Source organism: Tupaia chinensis, unplaced genomic scaffold, assembly GCF_000334495.1.
Source record: "Tupaia chinensis unplaced genomic scaffold, TupChi_1.0 Scaffold000688_1, whole genome shotgun sequence".
NCBI classification, from domain to species: Eukaryota; Metazoa; Chordata; class Mammalia; order Scandentia; family Tupaiidae; genus Tupaia; species Tupaia belangeri.
In genome coordinates, this window is record NW_006160211.1 from 4,559,783 (window position 1) to 4,570,676 (window position 10,894).

Sequence of the window (10,894 nt, forward strand, 5' to 3'; positions counted from 1 at the left end):
AAGTACATGCACTCATTAAAGAGAGTAAGAGAAAGAAAGACAAACTATCCCCAATGGAGTGTGGTCACACTGCAATTTTTTCCCCCCTGTATTTCCCCAACCCATCAGAATTCTTGGCACACACAGTCACATGCCCAGCCTGTTTTTCAAGTAGCTGGAACTGGGATTCAAACCATGGTCAGCCATGTGCTATCAGGTTCCCTATGAATAGTACTTAAATACTGCACTACCAAGCCAGCCCCTTTTTTTAACTTGAATTCTCAAATTTCCCAAAGTGCTTTCAAGTGCTCCTTTGTCTATTACTTTTTCATCCATTGGTCTCATGGCACTTTATGGTTCTGTCTTCTTAACTGGCTCATATTAAATTTAATGCAACCAGTATTTGTTCACCATTCACTCATTTCAACTGAGGTCTATTAAGAAAAGCAAGATTTGGGACCAGTAGGTGGTGTGGTGGTTAAGGTACTGGACTCCCACAGAGCTGACCACAGTTTAAGTCCTGACCTGGTACTTGGTTTCTTACCACCACTCCCCTCCTCCACCACCCCATCTCTCTCTGGTGAGTGCATGTGCCTTGTAGCAAATTAAAAAAAAAAAGTAATTATGATAAATAAAATTAAATAAAAATATTTTTTAAAAAAGCAAGTTTTTGTTTGTTTGTTAGCTAATTCTAACAGTATGGGGTATGATTGATAGCAAGGTGGTCACTAAATTATTAAATTTTCCTCTATCTTTAAAACTAATTGATTGAAATAATAAATTATAAAACTCTTCAACTCCTAGACTTGAAGATTTAGTTCATGGAAATGATGTCATTTCTTTGATATAACCTCACAAAAGGCTCTTTGTGCATTGTTTTAATCCAAGTGCCTAGGACAGTGCCTGGTACATTTTATTTTGACAAATATTATGTAATGTGTGTTATGCTCCAAGCAGTACTCTAAATACTTTACAAATATTAACTCATTGCCACGAGGTGGATATTATCATTAATCCCATTCAACAAATGAGAAAACTGATGGATGATTAAATAATTAACCCCAGGTCAAACAGCTAGCAAAGGATCCTGCTAGAATTTGAACCCAAGCAGTATGATTCTAGGTTTGATGCTATATAGATGCTCCATAAATGATTATTGAAGGAGAAAAAAACTTGAATAAGTTATTTTATTATCTTCTAAAGCTAATTTAATATTTTTGCTCTCATTTAAAGAATTTTTGCTCTCATTTAAAGAATTTATTTCTAGTATTTTGCATTTCCTGCTCTTTTACACACTCACTTTAGAAAAAAAATATTGTTCTGGTGCCAGCAGGTGGTGTGGTAGATAAAGGCACTGGATTCCCATGTGACCTAGGTTCAAGTCCTGGACCTAGTGACTTGCTTTCTTGCTTTCCCTTTCTCTCTCTCTGGTCAAATTAAAAAATAACAGTAACAAATTAAATTAATTAAATAAATAATTCTTAAAAAATATCGTTCTTAAATTTTGGGTATAGAAGGGCTATAGACAGTAGTCCAGTAGTGAAATGAGAAATGCTTTGAGGCAATTTCACATGGGAAAATTTGTAGTTCAAGACCAGACACCTCCCTGAATACACTGAGTATATGCTTGCTCACTGTCTGGGCTGACTGAAGGCTGGAAGTGAATGGTGGCATTAGGACTCTATTGGGGTGTGGTCTCTCTCTGTCTCTCTTTCTCTCTAACTCCTGGAATAAATAAATAGAATTTAAAAAATGGGAGGGGGGGGAATCCCATGGCGTTGTGGTTGGGGCAGCTAGATTCCCCATGGCCAACTTCATGGTTCAACTTCCAGACCTGGTGGTTTGAGAAACGTGTCAGGTGCATGTGTGTATGCCAAAATCCTGAAAGGAGGGAGAGATGGGGGAGAAGGGATTGTGGGGTGACCATTCCCCATGAAGGGTGCTTTCTCACTTGATCACTCTCTCTGTCTCTCCTGCAAGTGCACATGCCCTTTGGCAAAAGTTTTTACAAAAATTGGGGTGTAGAAATGTATCAGTGGAATAAGGTAATTGGATTTCCAGAAAGCCAACAATTTCAGAATTTTCTTCTGTGATTTTGCTCTTATTTTAGTTGGCATGGAATAATGGAGGATCTTTAGAGAAGGTGGCATGTACAGATGGTTGCTCTCTCAAGGCAACTTCGTGTTTGCTGCTTCTTTAGCAGGTTTCAATGCACAAATTGTCCTTCCCATAGACAGGAAGTAAGTCTTTGGTGCCAGTTAAATCCTGTAGTCTTGATGCAGCTATCTGTCAAGCAGAGAGTTAATTTTGTTGTTGCTGTTGTTAAGAAGCTTTTTTATTTTTGTTTCTTGACATGTGTTAGATAATATTTCATCTTTCCATCTTGCTTACACATCTTGTTTAAGTAGATGGCAGCAATAACATCTCATGCATTCCACTGTCTTTGGCTAAAGAAGACTGACCCAGTGGCTCACCATCTTCTGCTGGTCACTGGTTATTCTGTTACTTTTTTATGTCCTATAATCTCTTTCTAAGCTCACATATGAACTGTGTGAACAAAAAATTTTGTGCTTGTGATTTTTAAATTATTCATGGCATTTTCATGTTTGGCTTATTGACAATGGCAATTAGAGGGCATGCTCTTCCTTCTTTTTTCCATTCTACAAATATTTCTTTGATATATTCACTGCAGTGATCCTGTTTGGGACCCAGAAATCAGATAAAGCAGAAACCTGGTGAATTTATTATTAATCCTAAATGCTGTCAAACTTTAAGATATCTGTTTGTTTAAGGTTGTCTAAATATTTTCTGAGGAGATACAGAGGAATCATATTTAATAACATCATGAACATTTTGTGAACAGTAGAATGAGCTCAAGAAGTTTTTCAGTAGTGAGGTAAATAATTATATAAAAATTAGAATGATTACAAACCTAATTTTTATTATTCTTTTTTGTATCAATATTTAAAGTTTTATAAATGTCTAGTTTTAAAAGAGATATACTTCTCAATTTACTTAAGAAATACACTTTCTTTTAACATTTAGCTGTTAAGTCTTTCCTTTTATAGTTACCTATTAACAAGGTATAACTGGGCCAGCATGGTTAAGGGAGCTGGATCCCACATGGCCACCTGCGTGGTTTGAGTCTCTGATTTGAAACACATGCCTAGTGTGTGTGTGCCTAAGCTCACAAAAAGAGGGAGAGACAGAGAAAAAGACATTGTGGAATGACCATCCCCCTTGGGGAAGGTGCTTTCTCACTTTCATTCTGTATCTTTCTCACTCTTTCTGTCTCTTTCCAGCAAGTGCATGCAGCCTCTGGTAAATTACAAAAATAAAAAGTTATAATTAATTTTTCACACAGTTACAACAACCGTGAGTAATTAGTAAAGCATTTTATTTTTGCAATCACATTTTTTTTTGAGAGGCTTTTGCTATAGGGCACGTGTGCTCGCCAGAAAGACAGAGAGAGACAGAGAGATAGAAAGCGAGAAATCAGCCCCCCATGAGGGATGGCCATGCCACAATCCCTTCTCCTCCATTCTCCTCTCGGGATCTTAGGCATGCAGCATACACGCCCAGCATGAGTTTAAGCCACCAGGTCTAGGACTCGAACCACGGTCGACTACATGGGAGTTCAGCAACATAGCCATTACTCTAACTGCTGGTCCCACAATCACATATTTTTATATTTCAATTGATGGATACTATTACCAACTATGTTAGTATAGTTACGCTAATACGTAATATCAGTCTATTTCAATGGAATAATATTAAGTTAGTACATAATATCAAGTTTTTGAAAAAACATTGATTTATTATTGCAAGAGTAAAATGCTTCACAAAATCCTAAAGCAAATATGTTATGTGTTTGTATATAAAACAAGCTGACTTTAACTCTAATGATATTTACAACACTTATCTATACTTGGAAGTGAACATTGAGATATTAAAATTGTCTATGTCTTTAATTTTTTTATGTCAAAATGTCTTTTTATGAACTGATAGTAAGCCTTATCCTTTCTAATGTATTTACTTGACAAGATAAAGTTATGTACCCTATTTAAAAAATTAATCTGAACGACAATCTTCCGTTATCTTCTTAGAGTTGTTTTGTTCACTAAGTAAGATTTTAACCTGAAAAACCACAGGACCAATGATCATTTACAAGTCCCAGGATGCTAAAAATGATATTGATGTACAGATAGCCAGCTATTTGGCTTTTCAAAAGCTGACGCTGAAGCTGATGCCAAATACTACATTCAATTTGACTCTATAATTTAGTACATATCTAACACATATTTTCCTTCCCAAATCCATCATTTCCATCTTTTTCTAGGTCTTGAACCTCTTGATGTTTTCATTTCTAGATAATTTCTCTCTTTTCTGAACTTCTGTAGCTCTGATGTGAAGCCCGCTCATTTGATACTTAATTGTTGTATTTCTTTGTAAATTTTTTGGATTCGGTGTATTACATAGTCATTTAATGGATGTGTGCATAATTCTATTATCCCCAGCTCAATAATCAACTACATGAGGTTAGGCAGACATATTTTCTTTAGCTCCCTCATAGCCCTTAATTCTGTGTGCCCGAGAGCTCCATTAAGAACACATGCTTTGTGAATGAATAACTGAATGGCACAATGCAACCTTTATCAAACATACAGAGGGAGAATAGTTCTTGGGTCTGTCCTGTAGAGAAGAACTCATAATGCTGAAAGATTTTTGCCAAGCTTACTGTCTTATGGATTAACATGGTATGACAAACTGACCTGGAGCGGAGTCATCCACATGTTCATATCATTAAATCTTCTGATTTAAGAAGTCCACAAATGTCAGATCACAGATGCAACTTTGTGAGTGCTGGGTCTATGTATATGTAAATACTTGATGTTTCAGAGATCTCCTGTAAAAGAAACTACCTGGGTTTACATGCCCTAATTAAATGAAAGTGACAGAGTCAGGATTTAAACTTAAGCAGTCCTACTCCAAAGTCCAAGTTCCTAGTTGTTATATTACACTGCATCTTCATGATGTATACATAAATCAGAGCAATGATCCTCTAACCCTCATGGATCACATCAACTAAGAGAGAAGATCAGCCTAATGTCCTAGGCAGTTCCACAGCACCCCTGCCAGGGGCCAGATACTAATTTTCTAAGACAATAAAAACTAACCCTAGAGGGAAGCCTATGTACAATTTCCAGCTGAAATTCTGGAAGAAGTTGAGGTGGCCTCATTCAGCACATGGGGTGGTTCAGAGTCAGTCTGAAGGCCTGAGTGGGGTAATTACATATTTTACTATCAAAAGCAAGACACTTCTGAGAGTGAAAGGAAACTATGATAGTTTTACTGAGACTAGAAATGTAAACTGGGACTATTCCAGGTAGTCTTAGGTGGCTGAGTCTGCTAAAACCTACAAGGAAAGAAAAAGAAAATGTGAATAAATGTAATAAATTTGGTAGGACAATTATTAATATCTGAAAGAGGATAAAATTGGAATAAGGCCAATATACCTACATACAGAAACCTAACGTGGTTACTGATGTTTAAGAAAGAACTGGGAAAGTATATATGACAAGATAAAAAAAGGTATCTAGCCATGGAAAAGGTAGAAATTTGTGTGAAGGAGAAGTATGGCAAGAAAGAAGGCTGAGAATGGATTTCCATCAACTCTTCTTTTTTTTTTTTTTTTCTTTTTTTTTTTTGGGGGGGGGGGGGTTTTTTTCTTAGAAATCACCCCCCAGGGGGGATGGTCACGCCGCAATCCCTTCTCCTCCATTCTTTTCTTGGGATCTCGGGCACGCACGCACATGCGCCCGGCGTGAGTTTCAAGCCACCGGGTCCGGGACGTGAACCGCGGTCGACTACGTGGGAGTCCAGCGACATAGCCATTACGCTAACTGCTGGTTCCCTCCATCAACTCTTCTTGAGGTCAGGCCTAGATTGAGCCAATATTGGGTGGGTCTTTTGCTACAGGAACTCTGAAACAAATTGTGGTTATCAAAGTCTCAGGGTGAACTTGAGAGTACAAGTTCAGTGGAGCCACGTCTGTATCTTCCTGGGGCCAGGGTTGTTCTGTTTTTGTCAGACAATGCGTAGGTATCTCTTCTTAGCTGGCTGAGTCACCCGAACTTCCAGTGACTGAAAAAGCATCCGTGGAAGTAAACTTGAGACACTTTGGAAATCAACTATCAGAAAGACAAAAAGGTTTGGACAAGGTCGGTTTACCTAGGAACAAAACCATTGCAGTCGATACTGTTTAGGAAAGAATGAGGTAAGGATTTGTGACAACAAGAGACCTAAGGTTCAAACAAAAGTTCATTTCCAGATCAAAAGCAACAGGAATGTGACATCAAAAATTGAGAAGAAACTTTCTGTTGTTCCAAGACTTGCCAAAAGCTCCACCTGTGGTGGCACACTGATAGTGCCACTCCCTGGGAAACTATAAGCCAAATGGAAGGAGCGGGTTCAGTTCCCTAGCCAACTTGAACACTTCAGACGTTGTTGTACACATGACTGTAGTCTTAGCTAATTGGGAGGCTGAGACAAGAGGATCAAGACATAGCCAGACCCCATCAAAAATACCTTTTTCTGGCTCTCTTTTCCCCCCCTCTCTTGCTTCCTCTCTCTGTGTTTAAGGGGGAAAAAAAAGAAAGAAAAAATAAAGTTGTCAAGAGCCTTATGAGAATAGAATATATGATTCTAACTTCTGCATTTAAAAATGATGTAAAGAATGAATGTTTAGAAAAGAATTAGTAGAAAGATTATTGTGGTAGGAACATGGTCTCATGAATTTAGTGAAGAAAGAGAGAAAGCTAAGGGGTGATTCAACTGTTTCAAGTCTCATGAAGAATATGGGTATTCATTATTTTGCTTCTTTACAGTAGATTGAATGGAAAGGAATGGGCTGACACTGCAGCAAGAGATACATCAGGAATACTGAAAGAACAGCTTATTGGCCAAATTCTGGGGCAAAGAAGTGCTGACATCTCTGACCCTGTAATCTGTTTATGATAGGATAGAAAACCACTCATCCTGAGTTGTTATTATGTAAGGTATTTGACATAAGAGGCCTTAGAGAGTGAGTAGAGGAATTTAAGAGATGTAAGGGTGTTCGTCTCTTCACAGAGTTGGAGGGAGACGGAAAGTCAAGTCAATTTCCACTAAAAACAGTGAAGTCAACTCTTTATTGGGGAATGTTGAGATGATTCCTTACACACAGGGACCTAAATCCTCCCTTCACAAATCCAGGTGGTAACAGTCTGACATTGTCCTGTGATCTCACTTTGTGGTGATAAGTTGTGTCATTCTTCCTCATTCCAGTTTAGTCCCAGATGACCAACCTGGGTGGGGACACTACTGTGGGCTCTAAGGAAGCAACTATGAGTTAAACATCACTTCTCTCTTTGGAGCTGGTGGAGCAGCTGCTCTTGCTGTCCTGTCCAGAAACTTCCTGCAGCTTCTGCAACCTCTGGTCAGAGACCCAAGACAGAAAGTCCACTGTGGTCTAGAATGGCTTCTAGTTCTTCTATTAGGAGAGAAGGAACACCTTTAATCAGGGCAGAAGGCGGCATCAAGTCAGTTTCGGTTAATATGCAAACAAATAGAGCAGCACCCCTGAAACCTTCCTTTCCATTGCAGAACACCCCTTAGAATTTAGCATTAAGTCCTAAGCCTGGTTGGACTCAAACCCAGTCTGAAAAGCCCAGAATCTGCAAAACTACAACTGCACAGGTGCCCTAGACAATGAAATGCTGAGCTCCTCAGGCAGACACGCTATTCTCTGCTTGTGAGGCAGGTGGGATAACCAGACACGGTGACAAGTCAGAACTTGTCACCAAGAAGTAGAAGGTCAGAAGAGAAAGGATGCACCAACTTAACTTGTGATGTGGGTTTGTATATAGTCATAGCAACCTTTGCTCTGAGTCACTAAACTGAGTAAGAGAGGGGACTTGTAGCATTAAGGGTGACCCCTCTGCTCCCTGATTCCATAAAAATGAATCAATCCTACTGTACCTAGGTCTGATGCTCTGATTTTGCCTCCATTTGTGAGTTCTAGATTTCTTGAATTTATTTACTCAGCACATATTTATAGAGTGGCTATTATGCTCCTATTAAGGCACTGTAGACTCACTGCTGAATAAGACAGGCAATATCTCACTCACATGGAGTTTATACTCAGTGACACAAAACAAGCTATAAATAAATAGGACCAAAGAAATCCAGTGTGCAATAAAATAGTTGATTGCAGTAGGTGACAGTAAATCAGAGAGGTTGATGGAGTTAGTGCTGGGATGGGGAAACTAGTTTAGCTAGTTTACCTAGTTAGCGCTGGGGTGGGGAGACTAGTTTAGACAGGCTTACTGAAGAGGTGACTAAAGAGGTTAACCAGCAACTTGGAAGACAAAAGATCCAACCAGGTGATGATTCAGAGAAAGGCATTTCAGCAAAGAGAATTGCCAGTGGGAAGGCCCTAATCTGGGGAGGAGCTCAGTGCTTTGGAACAAACAGAAGGGAGGCCCAGTGGTAGAGTAGCATGATAAAGGAGCATAGGGGTATGAGATGAAGTTGGAAACTCTGTCAGTGGACCTGGGAGACAATGAATTCAAAATGCTAGACTTGGATTAGACCCTAAAAGTTGTATAGTTGGCCATTCTCACTTAAAAATGGAGAAACAGAGCTAGGAAAAAAGTAAGTTCTGTCACTCCATATCAGCTGGCCAACCATGGTAATGCTGTGACCTGAAAACAAGCTCGTGGGCCTTGCCGATTTCCACTAAACTCTTCTCAAATGCTAAAAAACAAAACAAAACAAACCAAAAACAAACAAACAAAACAAAACCAAAAACCTCCTGAATGTCTTGAATGTCATTAAACATTTAAGTGTCTTGTCTCTAAAACATGTCACAATCATACTGGGTTTTTGACTCATATCGTACGATAATTAAAAAATCATGAATGCAGGGTCAATCTTGGGGAACAAATTTCTATGTTCCATACGGAAGGATAGTTTAAATACTGGCTTCTCATCTGAAATTACATTTCTTAAGACAAATTTTTTTTCACCAAGAGACTATGTTCAGGTGCTCTACTTGCCACTAAAGCTTTTCACATCCAGAGTCACATTTCAGACTTTTTGGTTTTGACCCATCAGCTGTGGATCAGATCTGGAGAAATAACTGAATAAGTACTTTTATGCATTTTTCCAATGGAAGCAGGGCAGGGGTGTGTAGGGGTATGGGAAAATCATGGATGCGATTTAGTCAATTGCTAAAGCAATTGGGCAGCAAAGCATGTGATGAACACAGGGGTTGTGGCACTACACTGCATGGGTCTGAATCCCAGCTCTGTCACTAACTAGCTGTGTAAATTTGGGCAAATGACCTAATGTGGTCTTCGGTTTCTTTATTTGTAAAATGGGGTGGTAATATCTCCCTTAAAAGAAATTAAACTAATATTTGTAATAGCATTTGAATAATGCTTATTACATTATGAACACTGTTGGAATATTTAGATGAGTAAAATAGGCTTCTAAGAGATGTGGAGTTAGCTCTTATCGTCCTTGTGAAAACAGTGGCTAATAAACATCCTTATTGACCAGGTTTGTGAACTTTGTCTCAATGCTGAGTACTTAGTTTGACTAGTTAACTTCATAACAAATGTAACCCCTTTATTCTATGATTAGGTCACATTCCTGCTATAGGAGTCATGGTGCAACTTCTATGTCTGGGAGGAAGTAACATTCCACTGTACATACAAACATTCAAATCAGGAAATCATATGGTAAGTTATGTACACACAGGGCATATGTATATACATCTTGTTTTTTCAAATAACAGTGATATCACCTAAGGGAGCAACGACTTTCATATCCTTCTGTGTTGAAAAGAAGCCTTTATTGAAGAGGACATATGGAAGGAGATTCGTTTTGGAATAGCTAAAGTCTTTATTTCTGAAAGGATTTGAGTTTGGCTTGGTTAAGTGCAAACCCAAAGCATGAGATATGCTGGTAGGAAAGAAGCTCATTGTCATTGCTCTGAGCCTCATTGAGGATTTACAGCCCACAGATCTGCTACCAGCCAGATGCAATGCAAGTGACATGCTCATTCTCTGGCCTATAGCCCTCCCATATTTCATTCTACTGCCCTGTAGGTTTCCTCATGATTCTCTTTCATTAACTGATAAGTGGATTCTGGCAGACTTTCTGTCTTCTTCCTGTTCTATATTCTCCCCCTTTCTCTCTACCTCAGAGGGAGAATGTAAGAGAGGGAAGTTCTATTTCTTCCCCCAGATCTTGAACAGGAGGAGCATCCTCTTATCCTGTCTAGAGTGGATGAAAGTATAAATTACAAGATGGCCTTGGATCAAGGATAGTAGGGCTAGAAGAAACCTCAGAGCCCATTGGAATACTTTCTTACTATTCAGTTTTCATGGTGCACAGAGAAGGCATTAATGTATGCATGGTTAACTAAGATAAATGGAGGAGATTGACTGTAGCTGGGGTGCTCAGCCTTGGCACTTTAGCTACCCTAGACCTTGCTTGGTCACTTTGAGGGCTGAGGGGACCCAAACTTGACAGAATCTCTGTGATCTTCAAGACCAGGCCTATGTATCAATGTCCAGCACAAGGTCAGAGAAAGCAAACCTGGAGGATCATCTGTGAGGTGTTATGATTCAGGCCTGGTTGTAAACTACCTGACTTTGGCCCACATTTCACAGGCCAAATGGACACATCTGACTGTAAGAAAGACTAGGAACTAAGTTTAGTTGTGTGACTGGGAAGAAAGGAAACATGTTTTGTGAACAACTAATCACTGTCTGCCACAGAGAGTATGTGACCAACGATTCTCCAGGGATAGTGGTTGAACTAAAACTAAGACACACGTTGTTTGACTCAAAGCATAGTACTCTTT

The 10,894-nt window shown here is 39.1% G+C and overlaps 1 pseudogene; it reads left to right on the plus strand.

The window, feature by feature from the left end:
- LOC102483851 (lactoylglutathione lyase-like) overlaps nucleotides 1–10,894 on the plus strand; it is a 112,774-nt pseudogene that overhangs the window by 50,929 nt on the left and 50,951 nt on the right.